We start from the raw sequence: 15,885 nt of genomic DNA on the forward strand, positions 1-15,885 counted from the left end.
CGGAGACACAGGAAAACAGATTTAGTTCTAGGGAAAATCCAAGGGGTTGAGAACCAGGATTGGAGCCATGCCAACACCTTACTTTCAGTTGAGGAGGACCCATGTCAGACTTTTAACCTTCAGACCTGTCATATAAAGTTTTTATGTTGTGTTAAGCCACCACTTTTGTTATGGCAGCAACAAAAAATCTGTATAATGATTTAAGAATCTCATTAGGAGAAGGATTGCCTATTATGTTGATGGCTGGTTTACCAATTCTGGCGTTCTTACTTTCTTCCTAAAGTTCTAAACTTTCTTGGTTATTATCTTCCTGTTTGGAGACTGTCCTTTGGTCATTCTTTAAGGTTACATTCTCTAGTGACAAATTCTTAGCTTTCCTTCATCAGAGAATATCATTTCTTCACCTCTGCAACTGAAGCTTAGTTTCAGCACATATAAAATTGGTAGTCTACAGTTCTGTTCTTGCTGCAAGAGCCTTGTCTTAATGAATAATAACATAACAATACACATTATGCAATTTGATTTTATGTAGAAAAATGTTAAACTACTCCATGAGTAAGAATGAAGATTATATACAAAATCTGAAACTCCCTATAGTTATTTTCAATATGTATTATCAAAATGTACTAAATTTTTAAAGAGTATCTAACAGATAGAAGTGTGTTGCATACCATTAGATAATTAACACTTGTGGAATATATGTTTCTTCCAAAATAAGGTGAGCAATCCATTTATCTTTAGTTGTTTTTGTGGGATGGTAATTAAATTAAGAAAATTACATTTCTGTGCAATTTCTGTATTTTATAGAAGTGATTTCAGTTGCATTTTACAAAATGGAACCTATGTGGATAATGTAGCACTTTCACACTGTATTTATAAAAAAGGAAAATATGAACAAAACTGAAGTCATTAGAAAGTATTTCTTCATGGGTTATATAGTTAGTGCTTTTTAAGCAATCAAGTCTCTAGCCAGTCCACCTTCGTTCTACCTTTTAGGTACTTTATGATTGTCTGTTGAATTATTTCAGGGTTATTAAGTCATGCTTAGAGGAGAGAAGTGGGGAAAAGTAAGTCTATGCCATCTCAAAGTGGAAATAAATACCGGAAAGTTTTATGGTTAATCTTACATTTATACATATTCTATTTTCTATTCTATTCTAAAATTAATATTATGGTTTAAATAGTTTAAAATATTTTGTTCCAGTATTCTTCATGATATATAAAAACATTAGTTTGTCTCATATTTTAAGGTTATTTTAGTTCTTATATCACCATGAAAAAAAGAAAAACTTAACACTTGCCTTTTTCAGAAGAAAAAAGTGAGACATGTATCTTAAGTTACTTGCCCACGTTGACATAATGGTCTGTCATAAAATTAGGTAACCACACACCAGGACATTGTCCATTACATTGTTTGGCCAATCGTTTCCATGTTTTGGAAACAAGATCATGCTGAAAAAATCTTATTTTTTTTTTTAAATAAGCATTAGTAGCATTTGGGTTTGTTGTTTCCAAAAACTGGCAATACAATAGGTTAGCATAAGATAGTTACTGATCCAAAAAATACATATAATAATTTGGATATTTGAATTTAAAACTTCACTGCTATTTTGAATTTTAAAAAGTAGTCCAGAAGTAAAAATAGATTCATCTGAACTTTTCACAATGTACATATTGACAAGCTTGGTTAGAATTTATGTCAAATCTAATTATATGTACATTTGTTCTGAGAATATGGATAAAAATTAATGCACTATTCCAAAATTTAAGATGGGCTTAATTAAAAGAAGGACTTTTAAAATGTCAGGATCTTTTAAAAAATAGTGAAAGAATAATTATTATTATCCATGTAAACCTACAAGTTTTATAGTAGTATTTATGTTGAAGAAGAAATAGATATTCTACCTTTTGAGAGAGTTGCCATATATGTAAAATAAATAGTAGTTCTCCATATTGTAAATCTGAGCTCACCTATGGCTTCTCCAATTCTTGTACAATTCTTATACAGTTAGATTTTTCCAAATGTACACTTGTGCACAAATTTGTGTTACCCTTCCTTAGAAGTTGACCTGATATGGAAAGTCATTTGACTGTACCTCAGAAGACATGTGTGCCAGACGACATTAAAATTAGAAATAGAATTTTTACTGTTTTGTTTATAATTGCCTAATGTGTGAAGGGTATACTGGAGCAATTGACTTTTCGTTCTCTACAGTGGGAGTAAGAAAGAGCTTGTAGAATCCTCCTACAACCTTTTTTCAACAGATCCTACCTGCTAAAACCACATGAAAGCCATGGAAACCTAACTCAAATAAATAACAGTAACAAACAAATAAAAATTACAATGTGTCATGTAATTTTGCTTAAATGTCCTTTGTTATAACTCACAAATCTCAATCTGTCAGTGTTTCCCCATATTTGTAAAGCATCAGACATCCTGTTGGATATAGAATATAGATTTTCTAGGGGCATGTCAAAAGTTAAAGCAGCAGAAAAACATTTTTTAACAACTGACTTCACTTATCAAACAGCAGAACCTGAAAAAGGTCTCTGGCACCTGAAATCATTTAATGTTTTTATGGCAGTGATAAAAATCACTTCAGGTGTTGCTGCAGCAACAGCTTTGAAAGCAATAGAGTTCCGATGTGGAGAAGATCCATCAAAAATAAATCAAACCTTGTTTCAGTGATGCCAAAGGAAGTGTGTGTAATGGAAAGTTATTAAGACCAAAGCCATGTGCAGGCGTTGGCCCCATCACAGGACCCTCTTTTCTGAGGATTCTCCAATAAATCACTGCCCCGCTCATTTCTTCTGCCATTATCAGGAGACTCATAGGCTGTAGATTACAGAAGGTAAGTGCTTTAAGGCTTTGGGAGCCTTTCCTAGCATATCATTTTGCCTCCATGTTACACATGGAGAGAGAGAGAGAGAGAGAGAGAGAGAGAGAGAGAGAGAGAGAGAGAGAGAAACGAGAGATATTTAAATACATTAAAGAATATGTAAGCCAATAATGTTTATCTACCATCTACTAATTTCTGGATCTTATTGAATATTCTCGAAATCTAGGTATAACCCCAAAGAACTATATTCTTAATCTTATTTTTCATAACAAAAACCAAGGCTCATAGAAGCTAAGTGTTTTATAAAACATACAAAATTAACAAATGATGGAAGCAAATTAATATTCTTAATGTTCATTTCCACCTTCTGCATTACTCCCATTCTCCCCTACCTCTAAAGCAATGTTTAAAAACTTATATATAAATTTATGTACGTATGTCTTTTAAAATAGAAATAAGTTCTATTTAAAAGTAATTTTCTTTTCTGAGAAGTATTGGCTTATTCATTTTTAAAGTTACCCAATTTTTTTAAAATATGCAAATGTGAAACTAGGCATACTCTGTTATACCTTTGAAAGACCATAAAAACTAAATTAAATAAGAAAAATATAAAATTAAGAAGGAGCTCAAGTTAGCATGATTGAGACGTTACTTAGCTCTAATAATCATTATTCATAGTGCAAATATGTAGCTCACTGCTATTAGCATGGGTTCACTTCGATTTCATATGCCTAAACCCATTTCTGACTGTGTGAGGTCTTAATTTTTCACTTTCATGTCGTTTTGAATCACATAAAAACAGTTTCTACATTACACTGTGCTGTGCTACTATTTGGCCTTTACTTAATGTGTTTGTACATCTGTCTTACTTCCTCTCACAGTAGCCCCTGATAATTGAAGTAGTTCTACTTGGTTCCAATAGGATACTAAGTACAGATAATTATGTAGTATTTAGGACATAGTCATCCAGATGACACAAAGTACCTTCATATAACTTTATGGGTATCACTAAATAGAACACAAAGGTAGAAAATAAATCTCTATGGTTCTTAGACCCCAGAAAATAAAGCAAGGGACAACAGATGTCCATATACTGTAGTTTGACAAATGGCTTCAATAGGAAATAGGAAATTCAACACAAGTGACAATATATTAAATTAGAATTATTAGCATAAGTAATCTGTTGGGTTATCCAGGCTTATGATGGCGATGTCCTGTCCAGATGCCTTATTATGCAGTGCATGGTTGTCCACCATTCGCCTCCAGTTCCACCAGTTTTCCAGTGTAGAGTGTGTTCTAGCTGGTGGCTCCCAAGACTGCCTCCACATTCAAACAATCTGGTTGTTTGGTCTTCAGGTCCCATCCCTAGAGATGCTAATTAACTGGACACAGCAAGACCTTTAGAAAGTGTTTCTTTTAAACAGTTCCTAGAAAATTTTAGTGCACAGACAACTGTTGTCATCAACCAGAAAAACTTTTTAAACTAAAATAAAACATTTTTGAAATTCTGTCCTTTCTCATTTTTTTTTCTAATTTGTACATACCTATTTTAGGAAGCCAAATTATATATCTTGAGACGTCCAGGTCAAATATCAATGTCCTGTGACACCTTCCCAGAAAATAAGATCTATATTACTTCCATTCCATTTCCCATGGCACTTTAACTGAATAATAAGGCACATATTAGAGAATATCAAGCCTTTATGTTCATTTCTATAATTGAATAAGCCTAAGATAATAAACTATGTACTCTAAGGGTTCACAATTCCAGTGTATGTGTCAGATATTTACTGGAGATTTTTTTTAATGAATGAAATAAAGAAATGAAAGAAGCAACAATTTCAGCCATCTTAACAATATTGCATTCTTTTAATTCAGTATTGTTCTCAAGTTATGAGTGTGCAGAATTATTTGTATGTGTACTGAATAGGCATTTAATCATGACCTCTATGCACCCTTTTGTAGGTTTTTTTTTTTTTCTTAGTAGGTCAACTTTATACAGCCTCTATCTATATTCTCTAGGTTTTTTTTTTTTTAATACTACATATAAAATCACCAAATTTGTTAAACTAGCATGGATTCTACTTTGTCAAACTGAACCTCTTCTGACACTAAAGAATCTATGATGGTGAACATTTTTATATACTATGTACTTTGTAACTCACATTTTATTTTACATTTTGTATAATTGAGATGACTAGAAGCACAGGCAATAGATAAGAGATCTACCTGTGCTACCATTTTCTCAAATTGTCCCTGCCAGGGACAGAAGAAAAGGGCCTTCATACAGAGTTGCATGTCCAATGCCCAGCATTCACTCAACGTTACATCAATTTTGAATGTAATTCACTCCAAATTACACTTTTCCTCTCTGTGTAAAATAGCAGCAGTCTCCCACCCAGGGCTCCCTAACTACATTCCCTGCTTTAGCTTTCTCTGTACTTCTCAGTGTCCCCTATTTTGGTTTTCTAGGCTACTTTTACAAAGTACTACAAATGGGGTGCATTAATGTAACATATAATTCTCTCACAGTTCCAGAGGCTAGGATGATAGTAATATCAAGGTGTAAGAAAGTATTGCTCCCACCGGAAGTTCTAAGGAAGGATTCTTCCTTGGATTTTTCCCCCAAGTGGTTCCTGACAATCCTTGGTGTTCCTTGGCGGTTGGCTTCCTCCAAAAGAAAGAGAGAGAGAGAGAGATAAACCAGGTGTTTTTTAAGCCCCAATCTCAGAAATGGCATACCATCTCTTCTGCCATATTCTATTGATCACACAGACCAACTCTAGTATAATGTGGGATGGGAAGATATAAATGGGTGAATACCATGAGTTGGGGACCTTTGGTAGCCATTTTGGAGGCTGGTTACCACAGACATTTTATCTATTTTTTGGGGGGGACAACTTTTTTATTGAACAGGAGTATTCTATATACCAAAGAATATTTCCTATTTCAGCCCACTCCCTGTGTCCCATCCATGACACTCAATGGCAGTCACTGTGAAAATAAGAAATTCTCTCTGACATTTTCAAAATTCCTCTATTCGGCAGCAACATCTGAAATAGGGACATTTCTTCTATTCAGAGGCCTCTTGAGAGGAGTCTCTCTGAACAATTTGAAATGCAAGAGAAGTTTATGTGAAGTAGTCAGCAGATCCTCATTTAGAGGCGAGCCAGCCAGCTTGAGCTCCCCATGTCAAGGTGCATCAGAGTGTTAACAAAGGTGATTCATTGTGACAGCAAGAATGTCTAATTATGTGCATAGCTCACTGAATTTTTAATAGAATATCCTATACATGAAGGGCTGGAAGACACAGTCCTCTAGAGCAATGTTTGTGTCTACTTTCCCATTGTTCTTCATCAAACAGCATTAGTGTGGAGACCTTCAATTCCACCCACTGTAACCAAGTCGTGATTATGAAATCAATAAGTCTTTAGCCTGTTCAAATTCTATTTACAAATGTCTTTACCATGGCAGCATCCACAGACTTCAAATTATTCTTCATTTTAAAAATAAATAAAAGACCAGATATTAACTTTGTTTTCCTGTCAGAATAAAACAAAAAATCAATTTTTCAGATATATCGTGCAAGTAACCTACTCTTATTCCTTATCGTGTGTTTGTCAGAATGCCAAAGAGCACAATTTTTTCATTTATTTATTTATTTATCCATTTATTCAGAATTAAAGGGATTTGTTGTGCTCACTCTTTTAGAAACATGTAAGATGCCAAATAGTTTACAGAGCTGAATCTCTCTCATCTTCATTCCCCCTTCAGGAGTATTGCTGTCTCTTAAAGAATGTTCATAATACTAGTCATTACACAGGAATTTGTTGCTTTTATTTATCAAAGCCTAGCTCAGGTAAAATGTAGATAAAAATAATTTCCAGGTACTCTCAAACCATGACAGTCCAAACAGGAATTTTCTTTGAGTTTAAAATACATACATCTGTGAAATGAAGAAAAGATTCAATAACATTGGATGTTTATGACCTACTGGACCAAGTTAAACATTGTTTTGTTAGTGGATATTCCTTGTGGTACCAGGTTAAATAAAATTGTGTTATTCAAAATGAACCGTGAAATTTTAAGGAACACCAATGCCATGGATTGCTAGAACCAGCATAGATTGCACACAAGAACTGCCAAATTTTAGAAACTTTCAAAGTTGATTGACATTCTATTTGTGGCTTGAAATCAACTGTGGTGGAAATATCTATGACAAAAAAACTTGATAACTTGATGAATTCGACATATGTTTAACAACCAGCTCTCTGGATTGCCCAGCAAGCAATGCTTCTGTCTCAAATTTATGACCAAAGAATATAGGGATCATTCTTGTATCACAATCAGTCTTATGCCACTTTCTTGAGTTTTAAGGTCAGACTGTAATCCTGACTGGACAAAAAGTTAATGATTTTCAGCCAGGAGAATAGAGCATTCCAAAACCATCTAGGTAATGTTTAGGGTATATTATATACTAGAAAATCAATCTGGGTTTTCAAGACTGAAAATTCTCTATAAAAGTGTCCCTTTCATCCTTCTTTGGCCTGATAAAAACCTTATCTACCCATGTCCATGAAGATAAAAATATAATAGTCTAGAAAAATTTGAGAAATGCATATTTCTGTAAATCAAATTTTACCACTTTTCTTTTAGGTAGAGATTATTACTGCTGCAATTTGGACTCAGAATATTAGGGAACAAGGAACTATCACTATAAAACATGTGGTTTTACTATTGTTTATTAAAATAACAAGTTACTGGGCCCCCGACAGAAACTGTATGTCTTATGTCAGGCAGGTATAAAATGTAGGTTTATGAATGTACATTTATTCAAAACTACATTTATTTCTCTGTGTAATCAAAGTCACTATTTTCTTCATATACATTGGAAATAAAACAAAAAAGGAAGCTTTTGCCAAAAAATATATGTTACTATGATCTTAAGACTTTGATTATTAATACACATGGGTCAGAAAATTTCAGTTCATGGTTCCCAGAGTGGAAATAGCTTTGGCAGGCTACATATAGTATATATAAAAAGACATACACGTTGTAGTACATATGCAGTGCCAAAATGTTCCATCTGTGCACAGGGACTGAGTTATGATCACTCGGGGAGATATAACTTTCTAATGTACTTACTTTCATATCTTTCAGAATTTTACTATCCTGAAGACTTTTGTTCTCACAATTTTTTAAGTATTAGAAATTTCATGTATGATATATGAATATTCAATCAAATTAGCTTTTCAATAAAATTCTGAACCCCAAAACTAACTCAGTGTCAATGTCACCTATAGATTCGGAAGTCATTTAAGCAAAATAATTACTTTTACTGAATATAAGGAAGTAAACCAGCAAAATAAAGGGCTTCGAAAATCTTTAATGACTTCTTTTTTATTAATTTCTATTGTGAGGTACCAAATTTATTCAGGATAAAAAGAAATGTTGCTAAACAATGAACAGAATTATAGGAGTCATCAGACTTAACATAATGATTCTAGTTTGTAATTTATGTAATTATATTTCAACATTGTCTTATTACTATTTACTTTCCTTCACTAAAGTAAAAATCTCTCCATGGTCTCTGTGATCTTTCTTTTCAACATGTGGATTAGCGCAAGCCCCATTTTAAAAATATTTGGTCTCCAGACAAAATAATACTTCATTTTTAGTTTCTGCTATGAAATTAAATTTAAATTCTTGTAGATTAAGTGATAAATTTAGAAAGACTACATGTTGGGATTGTAAAAGACTTTCACTTCCTCTGGAATACTGGTGAAGTTCATGAATTCTAAAATCACACCACTTAGGATTCCCAGTTTGGTCATTTGGGTGATTGTGGACAAATTATTTAAATTGTCTGTCTTCACTTTCGTCTCTATAAATTGGAAATTATAGTATTATTTACCTCTTATGTTGTAAAGGTGAGGTATTTAAAGTGTACCTAACAGGTAATAATGACTCAAAACTGTTTCTTTTGTCATTATTAGTGTTTTCTAGTAGAGAAACAGACTTATTGCTGAAGATATTAAAGTCAAATAAAACAGGCCATTTCTGTAGGGTCACAGAAATTATTAGTAGCAAAACTGGGACCAGAAACCAAACAACCTATTATCTCCAAATTGAAAACAGAGAAAAAGGAGAAAGGAAAAGCTTTGTAAACTTCTTATTTTGGTTGGTGGTAGTTTCTTACATGTACAACTTTATCTCATAATTTAAAAATACTTTTGATAAATAGATAGTATTCTTGATCTGGACATTAAATAATATTAACATCTCCATAAATAAACAAAAATCTCTTTATTTAAATTTAGGACTTACAGACTGCAAAGGTTGCTTTGAGTAAGAAGGATTGAAACTAAAATTAGGAACATTCATGATTATTTTATTTTATTTTACTTTATTTTATTTTATTGTTAAGGAGAAACTAGACAACATTTGTCTCTTCTCTGTATTGGTCAAAATCATCTAAAAATGCTTCTCAAAACCTCTTAAGAAAATCATGATTTTTGAAAATCTATTTTTAAAAAATGAGTACATGTTTAATATTGTACCGTTTAAATCCATATAAGTAATATGAGTAATATTCATTTGCAGGGGAAAAGGCTTAAATGAATCAAATGATTTGAAATAGTTAATAACCCAGTAAATAAACTCATTAATAGGAAGACTTCTAGGACTTTATTCCATTGTATTCTAGTCACATGTGTGTTGAGTGCACAATAATAGAAGTATTTAACACTTTCTAATATACCAAGCATTCCAAGGGCCATCCCCAGGGGAGGGAAACCTACCCTTAGTTCCTGTGCAAGGCAGTTAAACCTGTATGCAATGTAAAAACAAATCCCAGAATGTTCGATAAAAATTTGGTAAACAAGAAAAGAAACACAAGCACAAACACACATACATTTATATATAAATGTAACATTTTATACCTATATGTGAATATGACTGTGTAAATGTTTGTGTTATGCATATACAAATATATATCTATACATACATACAGGAGGACAAGTCTCCACATGACCTTCACTGAGACAGCTTTCCCTTTTATGCTTTCACGTCTTGGAACATACTGAGTATGATATATAAAAAGAGGAGGACGTTTCTGGAACAACACAGGCCAAGTCCTCATCCTCCCTAGAATAGAATGTTCTTCAATGCTTGAGCTCAGTGAACCAACAAATATCTAAGTTATGTGAACTCAGGGTGGAGTGCAACATGGAGCATGTGCAGACAAGTGGGGGACTGGATCACCACGGACCCTAGGGGTTATGGCCTGAATGTTTGTGTCCCCCAAAAGCCATATGTTGATATTTGATTCTTGCTTCAGTACAATTAAGAGATGGGCCTTTGGAAGGTGATTAAGTCCTGAGGGCTCTCATGAAGTTAGTACCTTTATAAAAGAGACTGGAGCAAACTTATTCACCCCTTATACCATGTGAGGATACAGCTAGACGACACCATTTTCGAAGCAGAGAAGCCCTCACCAGACATTGAATCTTCTTTTGCTTTGACCTTGGACTTCCTACTCTCCAAAACTCTTAGTGATAAATTTCTGTTGTTTACATATTTCCTTCTCTCAAGTACTGGTTATGGAAGCCTGAATGGACTAAGAAACTAAGTTCCTGTTTGTCATTTCTACTTTTAAGTATTAAGTCTGCTGTGCCTGACTTGTGTGCATGTTCTGTCTAACTAAACTTAACACAACTCGTAGAGGTCCTGGTATCCCTGTGATGCCTCACAGCTGCCCATATTCTGTTAGGACCACCGAGGTAGCTGGGTCTACTTTCAGGCCATGGAAAATTTAAGAACCAGAGCAACACTCATATACATTCTCTTAAGAAAGATAAAGAACACAACAAAGACAAGACACATTTTTAAGAAGATAGAAATGTTAATTAGCCTGATTTGATAATTGTACATTGTGTACATGAATCAAATGATCACACTGTATCCCATGATTTTTACAATTGTGTATAAATTAAAAATAAATTTTAAAACCAGTTTTAATTTTTAAAAATAATTAAAATTATTAAATAACAATTGATTTACTTAAAATAAAAATATTTTCAAAGAAAGAAACAGGAAATCAATCCTTTCTTTAAATTTTAGATTAATATTTATAAAGACTTGCATATTTTTGGTGAAGCTTAAAATATACAAAGCTTTTAATTGTCTCTGTTAAAAGATAGGAACAGACATATGGACAATCCTAAGGGTAATTAGATTTTTTCCTAGTGGCTTTATTCATATAATTATATATAGTTTAATTAATATTAATATTAGTTAATTAGGTAATATTAGTTAATATTAATTGGATTGCCATTGCCTGGATAAACACTATCTGCGAGGCAGGAAACAGCTAGAAGACATCTGAAACAAGGCATGAATTAAAACTTACCACTTTTAATTCTCTGCATGGATGATAAAAGGTCATCAACCTTCATTTATGTTTTTCCTGTGGGTAGGGCTTCTTGTGTAGCCTAAACCACTAGAAGTTACTAGTGTGTAGAAGAGAAGTCATTTCTTCACTCATTCGACTCACATTAATGAGTTGTTTTAGTCATTGGCTCCAAGGGTGCACAATTTAATCACTTCCTGTGATGAGATTATATGCCATTTTAGAAAATGAACATATACAGGAATCAATTATATCACAAAAATAAAGTGCTACAAAAGGGCAAGAAATGAGCTTGTTTTCAGTTCAGATAGTGGAGGGGCTGATGAGATATGCTAAAAACATGCTTTTGACATTGTCGATTTTGAGCTACATATTAAAAAAATTAAATATGTTGTTTCCCAAAATCAAAAGGAGATAATATGCGCAAATAGCAACAGCAAAGGAGTGACAATCAGTAGAGTTTGAGAAGTGTGGAGAGGCTTAGGAAACAGGTCACTGACGGGAAACTGGCTGGAGAGAGAGGCTGGGTCAAACTGGGGAGCATCTTTTCTCCAGTCTGATGCTACATTATCTGGTAGCAAAGGAGAATGCATTTAATAAATACTAACCAGGATCTGAATTCTGGAGCAAATTTTTGTCTCCCTGAGGTTTAGTTAACTCTTTAATTGCAGTTCTCAGCTCATCTCTAGATGCTCAGTTTCTATTGATCTTCTATTTGGCATGTGAATTTTAAGGTACCTTGAGCAATGTGATTGTTGTCAAAGAAGGAAGAAGAGCAAAGACAGGGGTGTGAAAAAGGGGTGGAAATAAAGCTAGTGAGTTAGAGGAGTAACCATACCGTCAACCCCCAGTGAATTTTGCTGGGCTGACTGCCTTCTGCACCTACTGTAGATTACCTTTCTGAGGAATGTGTTCTAATCCACGTTTTCTTACAATTTCATGAGAGGAGACCAAGTACAATTTTCTCATTGGTCTATAAACAGATTTGACTAACACCAAACCACTTGACAAGAATGTATAAGGAAGTGAGCTGCCAAACACCTATAGAACTGGACATTACTAGGATGTTAGAGTCAGACACATTCCTCCCTTTTGGAGGATAAGGCCACCACTTCGGTGAGAAGCTGAATTTAGAAGTAACACACCCTGGGGGAGAAGCTAGTCCCACATAGCTCACAAGTAAGCTAAATAGATTCCAAAGGTGACTTTCAAAATACTTGTTACAACACAGATCATTCTCTCATGCTCATTACTTATAAAATACAATCAGTTTCACCCCAGCAATTATCCTGTCCATTTATTGTATGAAACAGAAAAGAGAGGGATAATTGAATGGTTATGAAGAACATGTTTATGTGGTTCAGAAATGGAGTCAGACAGGTCTATATGTAAACAATGGAGATTGTTTATTTCCTCTTCAGATGGAGAGCCTGCTGTGTTGTCTCTGAGAACCAAAGGTGATCTACTGGAGCCGTCTACTTTCATAAAGGAAGGAAAAGCTTGCCCCTGATTTGACCTCAACTTCTTATGAATCCACAGGTCTAAAGACCAAAGTTCTAATGACTAAAGTTACAAAGCACATTAAGAAACCTTAACTATTGTAACATGCAGGAACCTTTTTTTCAAAATAAATAGATATTTACATGTGTGCATAGAGAATTGAGCTCCATCTACTAATACTTCCTTGGTTGGAGAATTATGAGAGATTTGCTGGGTTTCCCTTCATATAGCTGAGTGAGGCCTACTGTGAGGCATTAAAGAAAGCTTAAGTAGGGACTTTTGTTTCACAAAAAAGTACCACACTGACATGCATGCTTTCAACACTCATAAAATGGGTGTGCAGATAAGAGCTAAATTCAAAACACTATATTCTAATGGAGTCTGCTGTAACAGGGAAACCCTTCTTTTCAACATATAATTTCTCAGAAATATTAATGAACCAAATTTCTATCTAGGAACTCTGTATTATGGTTTAGATTAGGCATCCTCCAAAAGTTCAGGTGTGAGACAATGTGAGAAAATTTAGAGGTGAAAAGATTGGGTTATGAGAATCTTAACCTAATTAGTGCACTAATCCCTATCAAGGGTGGTAACTGCATTGTCACTATAGGTAGACTGGGTATGGCTGAAGGAGGTGGGTCCCTGGAGGCATGCCTTTAGGGTTTTTATTTTGTACTCTCAGAGCAGAGCTCTCTCTGCTTTCTGATATCATGGTCCCAGCCACTTACCTCTGCCACGCTTTTTTGCCATAACTTTCTGCCTCACCTCAAGCCCTGAGGAATGGAGCCAACCTCCTATGGACTGAGACCTCTGAAACCAGGAGCTCCTCAAATAAATTTTTCTTTCTTCTTCTTTTCTGTTTTGGTTTTGTTGTTGTTGTTGTTGTTTTATGCTCTGTTTTGGTCAGCAAAGAAAGTTGACTAAAACTGAGAGAATACTCAGAAAACAGAATTTCCAGGATGTGACAAAGTGGGATTGGCAAAGGGAGAAAAGCATAGGAAATGATTACTTGGGAATTAATGCCTTCAAGTGAAGAATGAAAATACAGCACCTGGAAGATAATAAATAAAAATTAACTTCCCATACAGATCTGGGCACCACGTTGACAATATCTCCAAGTGTCAAGCAGTTGTGCTTCTCAAATACATCTAACACATGGTTTATACAACCAAAGCAGGCCACTCGGCACCTAGCTCTCTGCTTATCTCTTCCCTAACATGATATTCCCACCTTAGCAAAATGAGAAGCATGGAGGAGAGAATCTTTTCCTCTGAAAGACAAAACCGCACAACAAAACAACAGAGCCTGTTGGCTTATCTATGAGAATCTATGGTAATTTAGAATATCCAACTCTTCCTTCCTTTTTAAAGCTGAATAATATTAATGTGTGCGTGTGTCCCACCTTTTTTTACCAACTCATCTCCTGACGAGCACTTAGGTTGCTTCCATCTTTTGACTAGTGTGAATAATGATGTTATATACATGATGTACAAGGAGCTATTTGAGACATTGATTTCAATTATTCTGGGTATATACTCAGAAGTAAAATTGCTGGATTATATGGTAATTCTATGCTTAATTTTTATAGCTGCACACAATCTTACATTCCCATGATAGGTGCACCAGGATCCAATTCTTCAATTTCTTATCAATATTTATTTTTCCTTCCTATCTTTCTCCCTCCCTTCCTTCCTTCCTTTCTCCCTCCCTTCCTTCCTTCCTTCCTTCCTTCCTTCCTTCCTTCCTTCCTTCCTTCCTTCCTTCCTTCCTTCCTTCCTTTGTTTTTTTTTTGTTGTTGTTGTTGTTGTTATACATGACAGCAGAATCCATTTTGATATAATTATACAAGCATGGAATATATCTCATTCTAAGCTATGGAACCAAACTAGGTGCCCTTCAACAGATGAATGGATAAAGAAAATGTGGTATATGTAGTATATATACAGAATGAATTACTAACCATAAAGAAAAATGACTTTATGACATTTGCCAGCAAATGGATGGATCTGGAGACTATTATGCTAAGTGAAGTAAGACAGTCCTCACAAACCAAAGGTCAAATGTTTCCTCCGTGGAAAACTAACCCACAGTAAAGGGGGAAGTGAGGGGAAGTATAGAAGTACAGTAGTATAAAAGTCTTGCCAATGAATGTAAAATGATATCACATTAAAGTTTTAATTTGCATGTCCCTAATGTTCAGTGGTATTGAGCACTTTTCATGTGCTTATTGGCCATTTGTATATCTTCCTTGGAGAAATATCTATTCAAGGCCTTTGTTCATTTTATAATCAGTTCATATATTTTATTTGTTTTTGAGTTTTAGGAATTCTGTGTTCTGGACACTAATACCTTATTAGATATATTGATATTAGGTGTTCTCCAAAAGCTCAGATGTGAGAAAATGCAGTAAAGTTTAGAGGTGAAATTATAGGGTTATAAGAGTCTTAATTTAATCAGTGTATTAATCTCCTGATAGGAATTAAGTGGGTGATAACTGTAGGCAGGAAGGATGTGCCTGGAGGAGGTGGATCCCTTGGGATGTGCCTTTGGGTATATATTTTGTACTTGTTGAACACAGCACTTTCTCTGGTGCCATGTCCCCAGCTGCTTTCTTCTGCCATATTCATCTGTCACAATATTCTGCCTCACCTCGGGCAGAGAGCAATGGAGTTGGCCATCTAAGGACTAAGACCACGGAAACCCTGAGCAACAAATAAACTTTTTTTCCTCCTCTAAAATTGCTCTTGTCTGGTCTTTTGGTCACAGCTTACTATAACCTAAGACTTAAAATTATTTTTCTCATTCTGTGAATTGAGCTTTTACTCAGCTATAGTGTCTTTTGATAAGAATTACTTAACAAATGTTTTCATGAAGTCCTATTTATCCATTTTTTTTCCTTTTGTTGCTTGTGCCTGGTGTCATATCCAATAAATCATTTGCTAATGCATTACCATTAAGCTTTTCTCCTGTGTTTTCTTTGAATAGTTTTATAGTTTTAGGTCTTACATTAAGGTTTTTGGTCTATTTTGAGCTAATCTTTATACATGATGTCAGGAAGGAATCTAACTATACTCTTTCATTGCTGATATCCATTTTTCACAGCACTATTTGTAGAAAAACTGCTTTACAAATTGA

The sequence above is a fragment of the Sciurus vulgaris genome (assembly GCF_902686455.1).
Source record: "Sciurus vulgaris genome assembly, chromosome: 5".
In the NCBI taxonomy this organism is placed as follows: domain Eukaryota; kingdom Metazoa; phylum Chordata; class Mammalia; order Rodentia; family Sciuridae; genus Sciurus; species Sciurus vulgaris.